Source organism: Mustela nigripes, chromosome 10 (assembly GCF_022355385.1).
Source record: "Mustela nigripes isolate SB6536 chromosome 10, MUSNIG.SB6536, whole genome shotgun sequence".
In the NCBI taxonomy this organism is placed as follows: domain Eukaryota; kingdom Metazoa; phylum Chordata; class Mammalia; order Carnivora; family Mustelidae; genus Mustela; species Mustela nigripes.
Genome location: NC_081566.1, coordinates 65,889,464 through 65,913,662, shown reverse-complemented (window position 1 = coordinate 65,913,662; position 24,199 = coordinate 65,889,464). Strand labels below are relative to the sequence as shown.

General features: G+C 42.4%; 1 protein-coding gene across 3 annotated transcripts in view; it reads right to left on the bottom strand.

Moving 5' to 3' along the window:
* Positions 1-24,199, bottom strand: part of ASH1L (ASH1 like histone lysine methyltransferase) — a 180,968-nt gene that overhangs the window by 156,356 nt on the left and 413 nt on the right. For 2 of the 3 annotated variants that reach the window (XM_059413755.1, XM_059413757.1), the window contains exon 2: positions 11,604-11,757. The exons of the other annotated variant lie outside the window; for it this stretch is intronic. The gene's annotated coding sequence lies outside the window, so the exon portion shown is untranslated. The remainder of the gene's footprint in view (positions 1-11,603; positions 11,758-24,199) is intronic. 3 annotated transcript variants of the gene reach the window in all.

The window sequence follows — 24,199 nt, the reverse complement described above, 5'->3', positions numbered from 1 at the left end:
CCATCCCACTCCAAGTGGGAGTCAAAGTCCTTCCGAGGGTCTAAAGGCTCTATTTACTCTGCCCTACAGTCCCCTCTGCTTCTCCTCCGTCTCCTACCAAACTCCCCACTTACTTCCCAGAAGGGGGTCAGAAGCCGTCTCCTCTTCATCAAAGTAAAATACTCCTACCACAGGACCTTTGCAATTATTATTCTGACTAGAACATTCTTTCCTCAGATAATTGCATGATTTGCTCTTTCATGTGCTTCACCTTTGCCTAAATGTAACCTCCTGGAACAGGCAATCCCTGACAATCCTTTATAAAACTGAAAACTACTCATGTCACCATCTTCTTCCAACACTCGATCCTGTTTTCTTTTCCTCCATGGCGCTTCTCACAATCTGGCGAACGACGCATTTATTTACTGTTGATACCTTCCCACTGGGATATAAAAGTGCCTCCAGGAGCTGGGTTTTTTGTCAGCTTAGTTCAATGTAACATCCTAGCACCTAAAACTACACCTGGCATATAGCAGGTGTTCAATAATTATTTGAATTAATTGCATGTTTTTTTGTGGGACATATCTTACTGGCTTTATTTTGTTCCTTTTCTATTTCTTTTCTCCCATGTTTCTTCTTTTTATTTTGTAAATTTTTTTTTTTTTTAAGATTCTATTTCTTTATTTGACAGAGAAAGAGATCACAAGTAGGCAGAGAGGCAGGCATAGAGCAGGGAAGCAGGCTCCCCGCAGAGCAGAGAGCCTGATGGAGGGCTTGATCCAGGAACCTGAGACCATGACCCGAGCCAAAGGCAGAGGTTTAACCCACTGAGCCACCCAGGCGCCCCTCCTTTCTTATTTATTTACCTATTTTAAAATAGGCTCCACACCCAGGGTAGACTCCAGCATAGGTCTTGAACTCACGACCCTGAGATCAAAACATGAGCTGAGACCAAGAGTTGGACTCTTGGAACACCCAGTGGCTTGGTATGTTAAGCCTCCAACTCGTGATTTCAGCTCAGGTCAGGATCTCAGCGCCATGAGATTGAGCCTCAAGTCTAGTTCCAGGCTCAGCGGCTATACATTCTCTCCCTTTCTCTGCCCCCTCCCTGTTCTCTGCCTCTCTCTCTCTAAAATAACTGAAATAAATCTTAAATTAAAAAAAACAACAACAAACAATTGGACACAATCAACTGAGCCACCCAGGCGCTGCATGTTCCTTAATTTTTGATGCCCATCCTGGGTTTCAAGTGACTAGTGCACTGACATACCTGCGTATACCCTTCCGGTCGCTCATGAAAACAAACCTGTTCTAGAACAAAAACAAATAATTTACACAGAAACAATCGCTTTTATATCCAGTACTCACAAGTACATACATTTTTAAATTTCCCTACAATTCTTTTCATAATGAAGGAATTCCAGAACGCATTAACATATATATGTATAAATGTGAACCAGAATTTCAGTATTTCCTCCAAAGAACTCAAAAGCATTTTTACCAGCACTTACTCACTTTTAACACATTCCAAAGAAGGGTTTGGAGAGCATGATTCTCTTCATTTTAAAATGGAAAAACTGAATCTGAGTGACACAAATTATTATACAAATAGTAGAATATCAATAAACTAAAAAAGAACTAATTTGAAAACACTGATCACTACCCCAGAAACATAGGTAAGAATAGAGAAATTCTATGTTTCCCTAACTTCATCAAAGAGGAGAAAGGATAGTGAGCCTAGGGGCCTATTTTGTGAATCCATCTAGGCAGTGAGACTGGAAAAGCATGATTGGCAAACCGTACATACCAAATTTAAGTGTTTCTAGTAAAGATAAACCCAAATTCTGAAGATACTTCACAACAAAGAATGCTTTTTATCTGCTAAATGTAAACTGCTTGTAAACCAGTCCCTACACCAGCTGCCAGAATGCTGATCTTGAACTTTGAATGCAGCGTTCTCGGTAAATGATACTCTTCCATCTATACACACTAGGTTTTCCATCCAGGGACAAGGACACATGCTGTCACACAATGTAATCTGGTTCCTACTACAATATCCAAGTCAAAATACAGTTCCAAGGAGAAACACAGAACTAAGACTGCTAGAATCTCTTTGCTCTAAGCAACAAATTCAACATTCATCTCACTCGCAACTTTGGGATTTATAGGATGTCCTCAAATCACTGAAATCATCCAGAACAGTCTAGTCCAAATCCAAAGGAAACTGATACTAAATCTATAGCCTGAAGCCCTTTCACTGAGATCATTTTAGCTGTGAACAAACTGTTTAGAAAATTACTCAGCACCGAGGCGCCTGGGTGGGTCCGCACTCAGCGGGGAGTCTGCTTGTCCCTCTCCCTCTTGCCCCTCCCCCACCAACTCCTGTGCGCATGCGCAAGATGTCTCCATCTTTCAAATAAACAAATGAGATCTTAAAAATAAAGAAAGTCACTAATTGTATTAATAGGATATATACATTATATCAACACAAGGCATGATTACCTTTTTTTTTTTTTTTTTTTAAAGATTCTATTTATTCATGGTGGGGAGGAAGAGAGCATGAGCAGGGGCAGCAGCAGGCAGTGGCAGAGGGAGAAGCCAACTTCCTGCTGAGCAGGGAGCCGATGCAGAACTGGATCCCAGGACCCTGGGTCATGACCTGAGCCGAAGGCAGACGCTTAGCCAACTGAGCCACCCAGGAACCCCAAAGCATGATAATCTAACAGCATATTAGATACTACCTACAAATAGACAAGTAAATCACATTTCATAGTGATCTATGAATGCCCTACTGCTGGCCCGCCGTGAACTGCAACGTGACAAAACCTGGGCAAACAAGACAAATACCAAATGCTTGATCAGGAATCGCTCAGATTTGTTTTCGCCTTCATGCCCTACGCCCTCTCCAAAGTGATGACTAGTGCCCACCCACCTCTCCATACGAATCTCACATTCAAGTAACAAACAATGCATCGGATAAAAATAGACAAATTCAGAGTTAACACAGGCTCTGTTCTGTGAGATACCAAACCATTATGGAAAACAATTCAACTAAGTCTGGAGACCATTCTGTATAGACACCTAGTCTATCACTGGAGGTTGGAAGGGAATAGGCATACTTTGATAAAACACTACTTAGCAAAGCAATATAAAATCAACTCTGTATTCATTAAATACTGAGTCCTTCCAGGAGATGCATTAGTTAAGTAAAAACAAAAACAAAAACCAAACAAAACAACAACAAAAACCTAAAAATTTGCTGAGTTCTTAATATGTGCAAAGCTCTATGCTAGTATTACACAGATGATCTCAGTTACTATTACGATTCCATTTTCAGAGATGAAAAAATAAGCTAATAACCAAAAAAATGCTTGAGCCCAGGTCTGTCTGGCTCTTCTCGAATACGGTGTTCCACTGCCTCCCAAACATGTTTATTCCTGGTCTCAGTCCTCCCCTCTGTGACACCTCGCAGGACACCTCGCAGACCTGCTGTTTGGAACTCATGCTTGTCTTCTGTGATGACACTTGCTTGTCTTCTGCAACCATTATATCATTTCCTTTATGCATTCATCATCCTTAATCTATTCCTTCATTCAGTGGACATTTTGAGAGCCTCAAATATGTCTTGAGAACCACTGTACAAATGGTTGTAAATAATACAATATGGTCCCAGGTCTTACAAACTGTATATTTGAGATAGGGAGGCAGATAAATGACTATTTAAAAATGTGGTTAGAACATAATAAATGTGAAGGTATTGAATATATGAAGTTGTATATCAAGGAAATTTGGAGGAACAGGGAATATACCTTGGAAAAACAGTTAACTTTAAGCTGAGACGCAGTCTAAGTAGGAAATAGCCAGGCAAAATGTCGAGTTAAGTATGTTCCCCAAACAGAGAATAGTATGTGTAAAAAGTCCCTGAAACTGTAAAGATTAACAGTAGATTCACCAAAGTGGGGACAACACAAAACAAAACTGGAAAGCTATATGAAAAGAGCTTTCAGGACAGCTGGGTGGCTGGGTCAGTTAGGTGTCTGCCTTTGGCTTGGGACATGATACCAGGGTCCCAGGACAGAGTCCCACATTGGGCTCCTGGCTCAGTGGGGAGCCTGCTTCTCCCTCTGTGGGCTGCTCCCCCTGCTTGTGCTTACACACTCTCTGACAAATAAACTGAATCTTAAAAAAAAAAAAATAGAGGGGCGCCTGGGTGGCTCAGTGGGTTAAGCCGCTGCCTTCGGCTCAGGTCATGATCTCAGGGTCCTGGGATCGAGTCCCACATCGGGCTCTCTGCTCGGCAGGGAGCCTGCTTCCTTCTCTCTCTCTCTGCCTGCCTCTCAGTGTACTTGTAATTTCTCTCTGTCAAATAAATAAATAAAATCTTTAAAAAAAAAAAAAAATAGATTAAGAGCCTGTTGGGCTACCTTAAGGATTTGGAATCCAAAATTAGTTCTGAGCAGAAGAGTAGTAAGATACAACTTATGGGTTGTTGTGTTTTTTGTTTTTTTTTTTTTTTTTAAATTTTTATTTATTTATTTGTCAGAGAGCGTGAGCGAGCACGCTCACATGCAGGCAGAGTGGCAGACAGGGGTGGAGAGAGAAGCAGGCTCCACTGAGCATGGAGCCCGACTGGATCTCAGGACCCTGGGATCATGACCTGAGCCAAAGGCAGCAGCTTAACAGACTGAGCCACCCAGGAGCCCCAACAGCTTATACTTTAAAAAACCTCCCTGGCTGCTGTGGAAGAATGATTAGAAAGACAGCAAAACTTGGGGCAGCACATGGGTGGCTCAGTTGGTTAAACGGCAGCTCAAGTCATGATCTCAGGGTCACGAGACCAAGCCCCATGTACCTAGACTCAGCAGGGAGTCTGCTTGAGATTCTGTCTCCCTCTCCTGTTGTCCCCTTCCCCTACTCGAACTCTCCATGTCCAAAATTATGAAGTCTTTAAAAAAAAAAAAAAAAAAGCAAAGCTGATTCTGGAATACTAGTTATAAAATTCACAGATTAGCAAAGTAGTACTGAAAATTTAAAAAACGGATGAATTAAGAGATACTTCTAAGGAATAACAGATTTGATTTGTCAGCAAGATACAGAAAGGAGGAAGAGAAGCAAAGACTTAAGCAACTGGTGAACGGTTCGGTGGTACCACTCAGACATCCCGACAACAAAGTACTTACCGATGCCCATTGCATGACAGCAACTGGGGACAAAGCAGCGCAAAAACAGGAAAGTCCCCGCCCTCATGGGGCTGACACTATAAAAGCTGTCTGCTCAGATGAGACAGACAGGAGAGGAGACTGAGAGTTCAGCTGAACGTTAAATCTTAGACGGCCGTGAAACATTAAGTACAAGGTCAAGCTGGCAGCAGGGAGCACACGCACAAGACACCCACACAGGGAGGCAGTATGACGACAACATATGAATATATAACAGAGTCTTAGAATGGTTTTCCAACTTGTAAGAAAGATAATTTATCTGAACTCTCTTTACTATGCAAGAACAACTTTTCTCTCTTTCTGGATAAGTACACTTACCTGAATTATCACATTACAGACTAAACAATGTCAGCAGATTTTTAGCTTAAAATAAGTCTAGCTTGTCTCATCTGTGATAAATTTTGGTCTTCTCTGTGGTCTTTATCAAACATCGTCAGAGACGGTAATCATTGTTCTATTTCTCAACAGTAAAAAACATACAAATTAACTGTGTAAGATCTTTTAAAAAATCACAGCACATTAGTTTACCGCAGCTTTTACACTGTCCAGTCCTACATCGCGTTTCCTGGGACCCATCACACTAGCCAAGTGAACGCAGTACTGCCACTTGCTCAAGTCGGAAACCTGGCAGCCACCCTTGCGTCCTCTCTCACCCCCACCCCGTTCCCAACGTGACCCTAACACCAAAACTTGTGAATTCCACATAATTTCTATTTACACTGAGTTATAAGTCCACTGCCATTCTATCCGAAACAACAACAGATCTTAACAGAATATAGCAGCTTTCTAACTCTGCATATCCACCTTGTTCTCCTCCAGTCCCTGCTCTGAGATGCAGCTAGAAATATGATTTTTAAATAATCTGTGTCATTTCCCTGCTCGACCAAGGGACATCTTCCTGTTAAGTGCTCATGCAGCATTCTGTAAGTCTCTTAACGCTCATCATCCTAGTAAGTTATATGCTTTTTCTGGGTAAATTATACGCTTAACACTCATATTTTCCACTACAGCATTTGTTCCATGAGAATAAGAATCCTCATTGCCTTATTCACTGCAATCTCCTTAGCAAAGTCCCCGAACATAAAAGGTATTCGATAAATATCTACTAGCTGAATTAGCAAACATACACTGCTGTATTTTAAATTACATATGTAGACAAAAACTAAGAGAATACAATGAAAATAAAAATATTAAAGGATTGACATTTTTATTTAAATATCATATCTTATACTATTACAATTTTTAAAAAAATAAGCACTATGTATATATCACCATGTAATTTGCTCTTCAAAAGTAAAAGGGTAAGCAGTCTGCTAAACCTGAAGATGTTTTATATTGTGCCACTGATCTACTACTCACTGAAATCACAAAAAGCTAGAATATATTCATAAAGATAACAAGAAAACTTGACCCATGTTTCTAAATAATTTATATAACATAAACTATACTTACAGAGTTGGACAAAGCTGCTTTTTTTTTTTTAAAGATTTACTCATTTGAGAGAGAGAAGGAGTGGGCGGGTGACCACCGGGAGGGGAGAGAGCATCTCAAGCAGACTCCCCGCTGAGCACAGAGCCCAAAGTGGGGCTCAATCTCACAACCCTGAGATCATGACCTGAGCTGAAATCAAGAGCTGGACACTCAACTGAGCCCCCCAGGTGCCCTGGACAAAGCTTTTTGACTCAACTAGAGAACATCATTTCATTTAAAAAAGAGAATGACAGGGCACCTGGGTGGCTCAGTGGGTTAAGCCTCTGCCTTCAGCTCGGGTCATGATCCCAGGGTCCTGAAATGGAGTCCCGCATTGGGCTCTCTGCTCAGCGGGGAGCATGCTTCCTCGTCTCTCTCTCTGCCTGCCTCTCTACCTACTTGTGATCTTTGTCAAAGAAATAAATAAAATCTTAAAAAAAAAAAAAAAGAGAGTGACAACCACCAATAACTCCTAACTTTCAAACTACTAATCACCAGTCAATCTAGCTATTTTCATACCTGCGTATAGTATATATTTCTTAAATTCCAAGACGCCACTGATTTTTTTTTTAAGATTTTATTTATTTCTTTGACAGAGAGAGATCATAAGTAGGCAGAGAGGCAGGTGGAGAAAGAGGAGGAAGCAGGCTCCCTACTGAAAGGAGAGCCTGATATGGGACTTGATCCCGGGACCCTGAGATCAGGACCCAAGCCGAAGGCAGAGGCATAATCCATTGAGCCACCCAGGTGCCCTGCCAGTGATTTTTAAAGAAAAGTCTTCATGATGGTGTGTCTGGGTGGCTCAGTGGGTTAAGCAACTGCCCTCCGCCCAGGTGGTGACCCCAGGGTCCTGGGATGGAGCTCTACATCGGGCTCCCTGCTTGGTGGGGAGCCTACTTCTCCCTCTCCCTCTGCTGCTCTGCCTGCTTGTGGCTCTTGCTCTTTCAAACAAATAAATAAAATCTTTTTAAAAAAATAAATAAATAAAAAGGCTTCATGGATCACTGACCACATTTTCAGGAGAAAAAAATTTTACCACATTAAATATTAAAATTTTACCATATTAAATACATTATCAATTGTGTGATTTCCTAATTTCAGAAACATAAAACTGAGAGAAAAGAATGTGTCTCAAGACCAAGGAAATACTATATTATACCAACAAACTAATTCTGAAAGTCAAAACAAGAAAGCATAGTAGGAGACGGTATTGCCACGAGGGAGCCATGGGGGAAAGGCAGACAGAAAGCATTCCGGAAGCTAAGCCCTCGGGAAAAGTCACACTCACTGTCTCATGGATAATCTAATCAAACCTTACAGGGCTCTTCCTGAGAAGTAAAGTTAACAAAGCTCAGATGTAGAGACTTAACTGTTTTTATTTAAATTAAAAAAGGGGGGGGGATGGGCTGCTGCTGTTGCAAGGAAGAGAGATGCCGACTTCCATCCCCAGGGAATTCTAAAATGGCAACAAGAGGGAAGTAAAAGTTAGATCACATTTTCCCCATAAATGAGTTACTGCATTCTGACAAGGGTTAGGGGCTGTGACTCCAGGCCAACGCACGTAGTTTCATATTAAACAGAAGAGCCACTTCAAAGGGGCACCATTCACACTGTAAATATCTTACACTTGTTTTTTATAAAGATTTTATGTAGAGAAATGGATAGGAATGTAAAATGGTGCAGACACTTTGGAAAACAGTTTAGCAGCTCCTCAAAAGGTTAAACAGAGCCACCAGAGAGCCCAGCAAGTTCACTGCTAGGTACATACCCAGGAAAATGGAAACATGTGGATCCCAAAAACTTGCACACAAATGTTCACAGCAACATTAGCCATACAATGGAATGTCAATCATCAGTAAAGAAGAATGACATCCAGGCCCACCAGGTGGCTCAGTGGGTTAGGTGTCTACCTCTGGACTTCAGCTCACGTCATGATCTCAGACTCCTGAGATGGAGCCTGTGCTGGGGTTTGCCCTCAGAGTGGAGTCTGATTGAGACTCTCTCCCTCTGCCCTTCCCCCCAAGTAAATAAATCTTGGCAGGAGGGAGGGAGAGAGGAAGGATGGAGTACTGGTACATACGACAGTGCAGATGTACCCTAAACATTATGCTAAATAAAAATGCCTATTCCAAAATACAACAGATTATATAACAACAAATCATATGTCCATAAAAGGAAAATCCACAGAGAAAGAAAGTAGATTCATGGTTATCTAGGCATAGGGGAAAAGGAGAATGGAGTGAGTCCTAGCTACTACACGATCGGATGTTCTAGTATTAGGTAGTGGGGATGGTTGTATAACTATGTGACTATACCAAGAACACTAAATTGTACACTTTATTTTTTTTTAAAGATTTTATTTATTTATTTGAGAGAGAGAGAGTTTGAGAAGGGTGAGGGTCAGAGGGAGAAGCAGACTCCCTGCCAAGCAGGGAGCCCGATGTGGAACTTGATCCCGGGACTCCAGGATCATGACCTGAGCCGAAGGCAGTCACCCCACCAACTGAGCCACCCAAGCGCCCAGAATTGTACACTTTAAATCAGTAAATTATAGAGGACACAAAACAAATCTCAATGAAGCCATTTAAAAATTTTCTGACAGATCAACACAAGGTACCTTGTGGAAAGGGTTCTCTCCCTTGCATAAAAACAAAATAGGGGCTAATGATAATCTTGTAAAAACTTTTTCAGTTAATAGCTTTCAACATGGCAACAAGATGACTTATTTGACATACGCTGCTACATATTCCCTAACTGGCTGTTCACTTAGAGAAAACAAAGTTAGATCCATTCTTTCCGTTATACTCAAAAGTAACTTCCTCATGGATTTAAGAGCTAGATGCAAAAATGAAAGTATCTGAAGGATTTTTGTCACTATTTCTATAGCCTACTGTATAGAAACCTTCCTAATCAAATCAAGAAACTAGAAGCCATACAGGAGAATACTGAGAGATTTGATTATATAAAAACATTACAGGGGCGCCTGGGTGGCTCAGTCGTTAAGCATCTGCCCTCAGCTCAGGTCACAATCCCGGGGTCCTGGGATCGCCCCATGTCAGGCACCTGCTCGGTGGGGAGTCCGCCTTTCCCTCTCCCACTCCCCCTGTTGTATTCCCTCTCTCACTGTCAGATAAATAAATAAAATCTTTGGGGCGCTCAGAGGGTTAAGCCTCTGCCTTCTGCTCAGGTCATCATCCCAGGGTCCTGGGATCAAGTTCCTCACTCAGGCTCTCTGCTCAGCAGGGAGCCTGCTTCCTCCTCCCTCTCTGCCTGCCTCTGCCTACTTGTGATATGTCAAATAAATAAATAAAATTTTTTAAATATATTAATAAATAAGTAAGTAAATAAATAAATAAATAAAATCTTTTTTAAAAAGTAAATCAGTATGGTTAAGAGTCATTTTATAAACTGATAAGAAATTATGTAATACGAGAGATGTGCACAGAGATGTCACAGAAGAAATGGAAATAAACAGAAACACAGAAAGAAGCGCCACATCGTTAGTAGTGAGGGAGGTATGAGCTACAACAAGACAGTTTTCACTCATCAGTTTGGTAGAAGTTTAAAACACTGATACAAGCAAAAACAGCAAAGTATACAGGAAAATAAATACTAGCGGCCTCCACATGTATTCTGGAAAGCAATTCTTACAGCATCTAGGACAATTTTTCATACTCTAGACTTCAATAGCAACTTTAGATACTCTTATCATAGAAAAACAAAAGCACCAATAAATGCTTATTACAGCACTGCATAATGTGGCCACAGAAAAAATTTAAATATACACACACACACACACACATATATATATTCACACGCACACAAATACAGAACCACGTCTACCTTTTTTTTCAGGAAAAGAGCAAGCGTCATGTTACACGTGCAGGGAATAGGAAGAAAACCAACCACGTGTATTTATATGCATATGGAATTAAGTACAAATGATTATACACACACCAGCTAAAAGCACTGGTTATTTTAGGGGTAAAGGTTTGGAAATAAAATTATGTGTATTTTTCTTGACATATTATAGAATTTGTATTAGTTCCATAATTAGGCCAAAATCCAATAAAAACACATTTTTATAAGATCTAAGATACACAGAGCTACCATGTCCGTACCTCTCGAAGTCTTACTGTTGTGTTCACATCTACATGAAATTGAGCAAAGTAACACAATTAACAGTGGACCACTTTCTAACTCCAATATTCTGCCACTGACTAGCTACTTCCTTAAAACATTCCTCTCCTGTTCTTTTCCATTCAATAGACAGCTGCGCATTACACACTTTTTAAAAAAAATTATTATTATTTTATTGTGGTAAGAAGATTTGCCATGAGATTTACCCTCTTTACAAATTTTTACGTGTGCAATTCAGTACTGTTGACCACAGGTACATCGTCGTCCAGCATACCTCCCACTTACTCATCCTGCTTGACTGAAACTTCACACCTGCTGGTAAGGAATTCTACATTTCCCCCACTAACTACCTATCTCATCAAACTAGAGCACCACCTCCCCCTTTCTACAGGGGAAAAAATTAATTGGACTTCATAAAAATACAAACTTCTATTCATCAAAAGAAACCACCATGAGATTAAAAAGGCCACACATTGGATAATGTCACGTGCAAGGCACATACTGCAGAAAAGGAATGCGTTCAGAATACGTATTAAGAGCAGGTACTTTACCAAAAAAGATACTCAAATATGCAACAAGCACTGAAAGATGCTCGACCTTACCAATCAGGGAAATGCAAGTCAGTACCACAATGTAATACTACTTCGCACTAAAACGGCTCAAACGAAAGAGAATGACAAGTGTTGGTGCAGATGTGGCAAACGCAACCCCATGCATTCCTGCACAGTTACAAAGTCATACAATCAGTTTGGAAAACTGTGTGACAGTATTTACTCAACATAAAAATATGCTTACCCTGTGGCCCAGCAACTCCACTCCCAGGCATGTGCCAAAGAGAAATGAGTGCGCACTGGTCACCAAAAGAGGGGAGATGGCCAGGTAAGGCTTCACAGCAGCAACTTGAACCTTGTCTCAGAAGATGGGAAGGTGTTCTCTAGGCAGCCAGGCACTGGGAGGAACATGAAAGTCATGGAGATATAAACGAACTGTGTTTGGGAAAGATGACGGCTCCAAACAGCTGCAGCACAAGGGCAAGAGACCCAGGGAGACGCCGCTGAAGGGGCCGACAGGATCCTGAAGGAGGAGCTCAGCAGTCTGTTATGCCAAGAGACACGCTGGGATTCGGATTCAGAAGTCACATTCAGAAAGGGGTGTGGGATGTAGCTAGGGAAGCCAGTCAGGGTGGGGCACAGAGAGCAATGCTCACTTTGCTGCCATCTTACCCGGCGTGAAGAGAACTGCTTTTCTTACATCCAGCCCGTCATCTCTAGCACCGGTGTGCTGCTGTAACTACTGATCCTCCAGAAGTTACTGTACTACCAAAATGGTGGGGGGGGGAGTAGTGGACAGATGAGTCCAGCAAAGATTTACTCAAACCATTCTCCACAACCACCACTGCCCTTACGTGAGTTCACCTCCGCTTTTTTTTTAAGATTTTATTTATTTATTTGACAGAGAGAGAGAGAAAGAGCACACAAGCGAGGGAATGGCAGAGGGGAAGGGAGAAGCAGGCTCCCCGCTGAGCAGGGAGTCCAACGTGGGGCTTGATCCCAGGACCCCGGGATCACGACATAAGCCAAAGGCAGGCGCCTAACTGACTGAGCCACCCAGGCGCCCCTTGCCTCCGCTTTTAAGAGCAATCACGTTGAACATCAGGTAAAGAACACAGCCGCCATTCTGTAGCATTCGTAACTGAGAGGACTAAGAAACAAGGGGTGTTGGCCTACAACAAAAATTGCCTATAAACTCCCCAAAATCATACAGCAGAACTTCTATGTGTATATATGCGCTTTTGGGGAAAGCGTATAAAAAGATTCACTGTATTCTTAATGGGGCCCATCACAACTGCTGCTGCTGTTGCTACTACTGCTACTATTATTACTACTACTAGTACTATTACTACTAGTAGTAGTACTATTACTACTACTACTAACACTACTACTACTACCATCATCATCATCCTCTGTTTTTGAGGCCAGCTGCTAAGGTAAGGCACAGAATGGATACCCAGGAAACTAGAAGATGCCCCTTTTGAGCCATCTAAGTCTCTGTGAACAGTTTCCAGATTTTTGTGAAATAGATTCATCTAGAAGTATTTTTAGAAGCTTATCTGAATCCCAAATCACATTACCCTCTTACACATCTCGGTTTCTACTTAAGAAGATCATCTCTAAACTATCTGGAAATTTGGGGCAGTGTTTTCTTAAGGACACCATTTACCCGGAAGAGAAACGGCTCTCTAATGCACACACCTGATGATTCGGACTTTGACTTGGGAAAGAGAACTCGTACACGACGGACCCTTAATTCTTCAGTGATTTCTATAAAATTGCAACAAGATGTCAGGTAAACCCTGGGGAGTATGTTGTTATTAGAAATGTTTCCCTTCAATGTTATGGAATTAATTTCTCTTCCTGGACTGACAAAGCCCAAAACTACTAGCCTTTCGGGCACAGTGCAATTCAACAGATGGGCCCTGCACGTTCCTAATGGCTGAGGGGGACCGGCCAGCGGGAAGTCATGCACTCAAGCGAGACAGGATCTGCTTCATGCGGTAGCTAAGAGGACTTCTGGTAGGGTTTAAATCAACCCCACAAAATAACCTATATGCTGTGATCTGGGCTGTAATTTCTATTCCTTTCCATTTTGGACACCACAAATACATTAAAAAAAAAATTCCTACCCAAGCCCAGATGTCCCCAAATATGCAGCAAGTAAACCTAAACAATATTAAGTCCCTAATACCTTCACAAATTGGATCTTACAAATGTATTCTCAGATGTTAATGTGTTGATTCAGCAAGTCTACAGATGAAAAACCAGCTTCATTAAAGGAAGGTTTAATAATGCCCAGTGACAGACCAGAGAAGAAAACAGGACACAGCCTGACCTCACTCTAACTTGTCCAAGCCAGGAATGGTTATCATGCAAATGGATAAGAAGCTTCATGTCTTCTGATACTTCCTTATTTTATTACTAGTTTTTACATTTTATTTAAGTCATCTCTACATCCAACATTGGGCTCAAACTCACCACCCTGGGATCAAAAGTTATATGCTCCTCCAACTGAGCCAGCCAGGCCCCCCAAAACTTCATTATTTTATAAATTTCTATTTCTTTATTTTAGTTTATGTTGCCTTCCACAATGGATATCTAGGAAGGTAATGACCATTCTGGCCATCTTTTCAGGGTAATCTAGTAAAAATAGGCACTGTGTTTTAGTTTCACATAAAATGAGTGTTCTGATCTCGGAACAATCAAAAAGCTATTTGACAGAAAATAAATCTGCTCTTCAACCACTTTTTTTTGTCTCTGTCTTTACTAGTACTTGCCAGCTTTTCTTAAGAAAGTATTATTTGTGAAATTATCACACTATCCTTTCAGCCGAGGCAGTACGGATTAAATACCTCTAAATGCCAAAGAATACTCCACAATTCATTCCAAGAACTTCATCTCCTGTCTACACTCACTCTCCTGGTGATCTCATCAAGTCCCATGGCTCTAAATCCCTCTACCTGATCACGCTACCCTGATCAACTACCAAATTTCTATCTGCCCCAATCCTGATTTTATAGATCAAACTTCCTACTCAATACCTCAACCGGAATAGAATTAGAAATAGAAGTAACAGAAATAATAGGAAAGTCAGTACACATCCAAAACAAATTCTTAATTTTTGCACTCTTGCAACCTGCCCCTCCCGGTGTTCCAAATTTCAGCAAATGTTCAGCAAAACCCAATGTGAAACCATAATTTTACTCACACCCCACAGCCAATCCAAGTTCTCATCCCCCCACCGTTAAGAACAGATGGCGACCCGGTCTCCCTGACACCACCCTAAGTGCTCCTCACAACCCTCTCTTGCCTCAAGTGTCACAATGGCCTACCTGGCCACTCTGGTTGCCTCATTCTTGCCTTTCAAAGGGTACATCACTTCCCTGATCAAACCTCCCAACAGGTTCCTATCAAATCTAGAATAATCTAGAATAAGATCTAGTTACTGAGTCAAGTCTTCTAGGTCTCTCCGTTACATAGCCCAGGCTAACCTCTTTACCTATCTCCTATCATTCATCCCCACCTCGTTTCCTCTGTTCTAGCCCTTTCTCATTTCTTAAACACAAACATACTACTGCCTGAGGGCCTGTGCTGTCGCCCCAGACGCTGCCTGGCAGCATTCCGGTCTCCACTGCAGTACCACTGCCTCAAAGGACCTCCCTAACCACTGACCCCGCTCCACTTCACTTACATGTGCTTCACAGCACCTGCTGTAGAGATGCTATGACATTATATCCATTTATTTAATATCTTACTCAAAGTGAGCTCCAATGATTTTTTTCTAAGTAATCTCTACACCGAAGGTGGGGCTTGAACTGAAGACTCCGAGATCAAGAGGTGCACGCTCTTAGCAGCTGAGCCGGCCGGATGCCCCTGAAAGCAATGATTTTTGACTGTTTTTTTTTTTTCACTGCTGTACCCCCTGGGCTTAGAACAGTACCTGGTGTAACGTAAGTATACAATTAATATTTACTGAATGAAAGTCTACATGTTCCTTCTGTTAGAAGGCATAGGAGACAGAATGTTAGTTTTAATTTTTATTTGACTCTGAACAGAGGAGTTAATCTACTGATGTCCCAAAGGACGAACTGCACGGTAGATCGCCTGGATAAAACATAGGCAGATAATGGAGGGCCTCAAGAGGAAGAGGGTTTTGTCCTAGAACTGACTTGCTCTGGTATAAAATAATCATATTCCAAGACATTCTTTCAGAAAGTTTTACAATACCTTGCTTGAACCACATGTAGATGATGGTAGCACACTGCAGCAGTACTAAAACATCTTGTTCTGGAAGAGTAAAATGAAAATGCTCAAGGACCTTGTCTGGTTCATTCTTTACTGTATCCTAAAGTCTAGCACATACTAAACACTCAATAAACGCAGGCGGTTTAGTGAAAGCAACAGGTTCTGCTTTGGAAGGATACACCAGGCTTCTAAAAACCAAAGAGATGATCAGATTTAAAAACAGAACTATGCTGGAGTGCCTGGGAGATTCTGTCAGTAAACCGTCTGTCGTCAGCTCAGGTCATGGTTTCAGGGTGCTGGGACTGAGCCCTGCTTCGGGCTCCTGCTCAGCGGGGACTCTGCTTCTCCCACTCCCTCTACCATGCGCATGTGTGCTCTCTCTCAAAGAAATAAAACCTTTAAAAATAAATAACTACAGGGGCGCTTGGGTGGCTCGGTGGGTTGGGCCTCTGCCTTCGGCTCGGGTCGTGGTCTCGGGGTCCCCGCGTCGGGCTCTCTGCTCGGTAGGGAGCCTGCTACCTCCCCACCCCTCTCTGCCTGCTTGTGATCTCTCTCTCTCTCTGTCAAGTGAATGAATGGAATCTTAAAAAATAATAATAAATAAATACATACATACATATATTGAAAACCATCCTAACTAAACCCAATTCAGTTCAAAGACAAAGTTCTCTGCCCTAAAAACTTCAAACTGAAAGATATATTCCTGTTCACTTTAAAGACAAGTACTTGATTTGGTAAAAAGCAGCAGCCAAACATAAAAGCCCAGTCTCAGGGCTCCTGGCTCAGTTGATTAAAGCATGTGATTCTTGATCTTGGGGTTGTAAATTCGAGTTCCATGTTGGGTCTACACAGAGATTACTTAAACATAAAATCTTAAAAAACAAAAAAAGCCTAGTCTAGAGTTAAGTGAGAGAACACAAAAGTAGAATTCACAGGTGAGGGAAAGTAAGAGAACATAAATTGAGAATTAGAAAAAATACATATATATGTAACAAAGTTGTTTATACATACTTTTAAAATGTATTTTACATGTTCTTACTTCCTATAAGCATTATATGCATGCTAGATCATTTATTTTCCTTAAAAAAATTTCTCTTTCTAGGAAATAAGAGAACTAGTCATAGCAAATCTGTATTATGTACTTGCTACATGACACACATGACGCTACCTAAGCACTTCTCATATATTACCTGGTACAATCTCTCAACAACCCTGTGCTGTATTACCATCATCTTACAGTCAAGAAAACCAAAGACCTTAAGTATTTGCCTGAAGATTACACCGTAAGTAGCAAAACTGGGACCTGAGCCTAGTCAATCTGATTTCTGAGTCCATGATCTTAATCACTATTTCAGATTTTCAACAAACTGAGGGGGAAATGCACCAATGTGCAGGCTGGGAGATCTGCTCACTCCTCAGAAAAGCAATCCTACCAAGTCTTCACTGGCTGGAGGCATATAATGCTAATGAATGACGCCCGGATGAGGATGGGGAAGGGGTGGAGTGTTCTAGTAGAAGTTTTTTGAATAACTAAAACATAACAATTATTTTCTTGACTTTAATCTTTGTGAGAAATAACCTTTATTTAACAGTAACAGCGTATTATGATGTTGTCTAGGCAGAGTGTGTGGAACACAGCTCCACTGTTGTTCTGTGGATCTCTTAAGTACAAAACCCAACCTTACATGGTACTGAGGACACAGGAAATCCTAGGAAAACAGGCAGAAAGTGCAGATCCGAACTGCAGCTCCTAACTCATCCTGCTATGTCATTCTCATTTTTATGCCTTCCCAGGTGTCTTCTGCTATCAAGAACGTCTCCTCTAAGCCTTACTGAGTAACTCGTATTTATCCTTGAAGACCTGGCTCTCCCCCTTGCAGGAAGCTATACTTAACCTTTTCGTTTTCTCCACAGAGTTAATAAATTTCTCCCTTCTCTACCTGGGAGAAATGTACTATACTATGTATTGTAGCATTTGTTAACATGATGATCTTCTTACTAGATTCACTACTTTCTGAGGCAGGAAAAAAAAACCTTCTCTTTTCCTAACACCTAAGTACAGAAATAGAAATGAGATGAGCATCAGAAAAATGTCAGCCGGCTGAATGAGAGATGAATAGAAAAAATACTTTTTATTTGTCTTTTTTCATTTTTCAAGATTTTTAAAAAAATTTATTTGACAGAGAGAGCTCACAAGCAGGCAGAGAGGCAGGCAGAGAGAGAGGGGGAAGCCGGCTCCCCGCTGAGCTGAGTGCCTGATGCGGGGCTCGATCCCAGGACGCTGGGATCATGACCTGAGCCGAAGGCGGAGGCTTTAGCCATTGAGCCACCCAGGCGCCTCTATTTGTCTTTTTTAAAGTAGGCTCCAGGCACAAGATGGAGATCAAGACCTGAGCTGAGATCGCGAGTCCAATGCTCGACAGACCGAGTCACCCGGGTGCCACAGAAAGAACACTTGCTGAACAGAATTTAACTGTGACTTTATCTACATTTATATAACATTTTTTCTTTCCACACACAAAGTTAAATTAAATCTCTCCTTGTAGTTTCAAGGTGATTACTCTTTTTTCTTTGATATGTTTCTGCATCTAAACTTTAACTTCCTCAAGTGCTGTCACTTCACTTGGTGTAATCTGCACTTAAGATGTACATCCTCCAATCTTCTTTGAAGACCTTTATATTCCATAAAATATGTACCCTGGAATTATCATAAATGACTGATTCAGTCCCCCATATCCTCAAATGTCAGAGTTAACAGTTTCTTCATTCAAAGACAATCTTTTAAATTCTCTCCATTAAGCACTATTAGGCTTCTTATATTAGTAAACATTTAAATTCTGGTGCTTCCATTTTCAGCAATGCTCAATTTAAGAAACCATATCATAAGGAATATCATCTCCATATTCTAAATAATGTCCCTTGTAACAAGAAGCCAACAATATAGTTACTTTCTAATCTGACACTGTCCACCTGGGGTTTTAGGAAATTAGGACAGAAAGAGAAGAGTGATTTGGTACCAAGTGTGGAAGACATAAAATGTAAAACAAGTCAAAAACTCATGATTTATTTACTGTGGGACTATAAGATATAACAAAAGATAAGTTAATCAAAGTTTCACTAGTGACAGAACTCACACTCATAATTTTAACTGTCATCTTTTTATAGAAGGCTAAATTCTACTTTATTAGTAATCACTTCAAATCTCTATGTTTGATTTATCTTTGTAACAACAGGAAATGTACTTTCTTTTTCTACAATGTTTCTATCCTCATCATAATTGCGAATGGTTTGTAGTTAACAACTGACGCAATGGTACGGACTTTCAATTGTCTACAATTAAACTTTCAAAATTCAAAACAATGTTATTTCATACCATCCAAGATGAATTTAAACCAATTTCAGCTCTGGTTCAACATCTCCAGTATTATCTGATTTCTCTGTGGTAATTAGATTCAGTTAGAAAATCAAGAACAAGAAGAACTCAAAAATGTTTTCAGCATCTTGTTACTAGCACTTAAAAAAAAAAAAGACTATAAGAGACACATTATTTCTCACTTGTACATTAGAAAAAAGCTGATAAGCTTTTCTGGCAAACACAGGAACTGTTTGCATTTTTCAATGCAAACATCTAAAAGGCAGTGAGGTGAATTCTATTCCGTTCATTTCTTATAGTTTGCAGAGGCAATCCTTACATGTAAAATGGATTAGAAGTAGTTTCATTCCGCTTATCATCACTTTAATTTAAAAAGTTATAGAGATCTAACTATGGAGAAATATTTCTCCATTAAAGTGTAAAAAGAATGCATACACTGAAGTATTTATGAATGAAATTATATAATATCTGAAAGATTTGCTTCAAAATAAGCAAAAGCAGGGGAGGCGAGGTGGCCGCGAGGCCAGCAGGTAGGGACTCAGGGTAGCAACCGGTGACACTGACTGCTGAGGCCAGGGGCTGAATCCAGAACTCACTACACTGGTCTCTTCATTTCTGTATGTTTGAAATTTACCATGTTTAAAAAATGAACAAAATGAAATGGAAAAAGTACACAATCCTGTCATCGACTTGAGTATGTCTGAGAGCAAAGGATGAAAAGCTATGAAAAGCAAAACCAATCAATGCTAAAATAAATTTTAGATTCTTCAAATATACAAAAGTTAGCTGTCCAACAAAGGCAACAAAACTCTTAAAATAACAAGGTTATTACATTTCTGTCATCACTTAAATCTATAATTTATTTTGGGGCACCTGGGTGGCTCAGTGGTTTAAGTCTCTGCCTTCGGCTCAGGTCATGATCTCGGGGTCCTGGGATCAAGCCCCACATCGGGCTCTCTGCTCAGCAGGGGACCTGCTTCCCTTCCTCTCTCTCTGCCTGCCTCTCTGCCTACTTGTGATCTCTGTCAAATAAATAAATAAAATCTTTAAAAAAAAATCTGTAATTTATTATGTTGTGTCAACATCACGCTGCCATTGACTACCACCAAGGAGGCAGTCACTAAAATACTAACCTCTAAAACATGAAATGTAAGCTTGACAGTTATCATTTACTAAGAAGACAAATCCTAAGTTTGAAAATCTAACAACTCAGTACAAAAGAATATAAACAAAACCAAAAAAATTACAGGTAATTTAAAGAAAAAAATAATTTTAGGGGCACTTGGGTGGCTCAGTGTGTTAAGCCTCTGCCTTCAGCTCATGGGGTCCTGGGATCAAGCCCAGCATCGGGTTCCCTGCTCAGTGGGGAGCCTGCTTCCTCCTCTCTCTCTCTGCCTGCCTCTCTGCCTACTTGTGATCTCTGTCAAATAAATAAAGAAATAATAACTTTTAAAAATAGCAAAATAACTCAAAATAAAACAAAAATTACTTTCACTTCCCCTCTTTTATGGCAACCAGGTTTAAGACAGGTCAGGCTTCTAGAAAGGCTACCACAAAGCAGACTTCAGAGCAGACATCAGGAAGATTATGTATTACCTTTAAACAACTCAGACCAACACACATGACTCAAATAGCAATATGAAATTCTTAACTACAGATGCATCACCTACAGATATGGTAAAACTTCTCCACTGTATACAGGCAGTCATTCTGGCAGGACTAAATGTGGCCACTTCTCTATTTGTAAGTTCTGGAAGACTTAGGATAAAACCTCAAGTGGTGGGGCGCCTGGGTGGCTCAGTGGGTTAAAGCCTCTGCTTTCGGCTCAGGTCATGATCCCAGGGTCCTGGGATCGAGCCCCGCATCGGGCTCTCTGCTCAACGGGGAGCCTGCTTCCTCCTATCTCTCTGCCTGCCTCTCTGACTACTTGTGATCTCAGTCTGTCAAATAAATAAAACCTTTAAAAAAAAAATGTTTAAAAAAAAAAAAAAAAAACCTCAAGTGGTACTGCTAATGCCATAAAGACACAATGCCTAGCAAGATAGAGGGGAATAAAGTTATGCTCCATACTTTATTTTTTAAAGATTTTATTTTTATTTGACAGAGATAACGAGAGAGGGAACACAAGCAGGGGAAGCTAAAACGGGAGAGAGAGAAGCAGGCTTCCCACTGAGCAGGGAGCCCTAGCTGGGGCTCGATCCCAGGACCCCGGGGATCATGATCTGAGCCAAAGGCAGAAATCTAAAGACTGAGCCACCCAGGCACTCCTATGCTCCATATTTTAGAACACAACTCAAAAATATGACAAGAAAATTGCTTTTGTTCCGTGATCCTTAGATTCTGAATAATTTCTTATAATTATTATAAGCATTATTTTTTAAATTATCAAGTATCTCATACAACCAAGGCTATATAAATATGTATCTATATGCACAGATACACACTACATGCATATGAAAAACATATTATTTTAAAAACCCACCAATTTAGGGGCATCTGGGTGGCTCAGTGGGTTAAAAACCCACAAATTTACTATCCAAGTTAAAAATTAGAGAAAACATTAAACTTTTCACAAATTTCCATGACATTCTTACACAGAGGCCATGACAATAAAGAGTAGAGAAAATTGCACCATTTTTTCTTCAAATCTTTCCATTATCTTAACGAATCCTGTAATCTGTGCTATCAAAACACCTTTCCGAATTTCTGGTTCTTTCAAAAATGCAGTAAGTATTTTAAATACCTAGTACTTAATGCATGGGTAGTCTATCAAATAGCTGCTGCATTTTACCCCAGAAGAGTTTCTTGGATGCATGCACACCACCCCCCAACCAAAAAAAGACATTAAAACTTTCATTACAAACTCACTACATAAATACACTGAGAACAAGACAAGGAAGGCAACCAAAGTATGCCTCCTTTTCAAAAACACCAGATGACACCAAAACACATTTCATAGTTACAAAGTTGCATACAGAGTGGGAAGACTTCATAGCTTCCTAAGAATTAATAACCGCAAAAACTCTGCAGTTAAGTCATGAAACCTCAACTTCTAGGAATATTCTTCCCTCCTTCTTGCCCTTCTGAAAACCAACCCCATCACAGAATCCTCAGCTTCAAGTGGATTAGAATCTGTCCAAGGACAGAGCCCATATATTACTCATCTGTGTGTCTCCTGCACAGAATTCAATTGATAAAGTTTGTTACACATAACACAAATCCAGTAAATGAGCTTCGGAAGCTTGAATCCCAATGCAAAACCAGAAAGAGGAGTTTAAGAATAAAAAGGAAAAAGAATAAAGCCATAAATATCTGAGCAATATGTTTTCTTACCACCTAACTCAGAATCCTGTACTAACGTTGCAAAATCGAGTTTATAAAAAGAGTAAAAGACACGACCTTAAAGTTCTCCTCACTCTCAGCACACCAAAAACTGTCACAGAATCTTTTTCACCTAAAACTCATACCAACATCTTCATCTCCAAACAAAGCTCCATGTATTTTAAAAGGCTTTCAAATGAGACCTAAATATGAAAAGGTTCTACTTCATCACAATTTCAGTTCCTGAAACCGTCTGCATCATTTGTGTGACTGTGTTAAAGCTCGTTTATCAGTGAGGACCTGTCATCAGAGTCTCAGAAGGATAAGTGACCCCAAAAAACTTTAAGAACTACTAATCTAGCATATCAAAACTACTCAGTTTTCCAGAGATGCACCGTTATGCGGTCTTCCTTCAAGCATTTCCCCCTCATAGTCACTGACGGGATCCCTACTGCAAAATCAGTCTTTAGAGAACTCCTTCAGCCCGGCCAAAAAGTTCCAATATCCACAGGAATGTCCAGCAACAATGACCAGATCCCCAAAACAGTATAGTCATAAATGTCAACAGAAGATGCAGGAGGAGGCGCCGTGTGCCCCAGACCTGCCCGCTTTCCCAGGGACAAACAGACTTGCATGCTTCCGTGTAAACCTGCCCCGGAGAGTAAATTCCCTCCACACTCAACAGACTTTTTAGGAAAGTTTTAGTTTCAATCCCAACACTGACTCGTCCTGGTGGCTGGCCTTAACCTACCACGGCCACGGCAAGTCCCCTCAGAGGCACCCAGGTTGTGTCCACAGGGTCACCTCGATTATTCTCCCCCCACGGCAGGGACCACTCGCTGAGTACCTGCTCCGTAAACTCCGTAAATCCATCTGAGGGACGAAGAGGAGAAGGTCCTCCCGCCCACAGACTCCGAGAGAGGCGGCCAGCAGTCCTCCAGCGGCCGCAGGGCCGGCCGGAGCCGGGCAGACCTGCTAACCGCACCACACGCGACCACACGCGCGGAGCGTCAGGGCCCGACTCCTCCGGCAGCGACACTAACCCGGTGTGGACGCGTTTCCTCCAGGCCACCCTGCAGGGCCGGCCCAGGGTCGTGCACACGTGCGACACGGCTCAGCCCCGGCAGCCGCGCCGGCCAGGCGCCCGCGCCCCCGGCTCCCCGGGAAGCCCGACGGTGCGGGACACCCTGCGGGGCCCGGGCGTGCGGAGAACGCACCGCCTGACAAGCAGGCACCGCACTCGGGCACAGCCTCAGCGTGGCCACCCGCTCGGCGTGACCTTGGGGAAAGGATGTCGTTCGGCCTCCACTCCCCGCTCCGCGCCAGGGGGAAGTCGGGCCCCGCACCGCGCGCACGGGCGCAGGACCACCCCGCAGCGGCGCCGTCGCGAGCAGCCTCCCGGCCCGGCGCCGGCGCCGGCCCCGACCCGGCCGCAGGAAGGCCGCCCGTGCCTCCCCGCACGTCGGGGCTCGCGCTGGCCCGACCGGCCGCCGCCCGAGGACGGCTCCCACCCGCACGACCGGCCGGGACGAGCGCCCCGTCCTCGGCCGCGCACAGACCCGCGCCGACCGCGCCACCGCCATGGCTCCCCCGCGCCGGCAGCAGCGGGCGCTCCCAGGCGGCGCAGGGCGCGGGCACGGCCGGCGGGGCGGAGCGGGCGGCCGGCTCCGGGACGCGGCGCGGCGCGCGGGGAACTCCCGCACACTTGCTCGGACCCCGCCAACTCTCCCGGAGCACTTCCCGGTCCCGCGCGCCCGCACCCGCACCGCGACAGCTCACGGCCACACGCGCCGTCCCCGTCCGAACTCCCCAGGACACCCGCTCCCCTCGCACCCCGGGCCGCACCGCGCGCGCCGGACCCCCCCCCCCCCCCCCCCCCCCCCCCCCCCCCCCCCCCC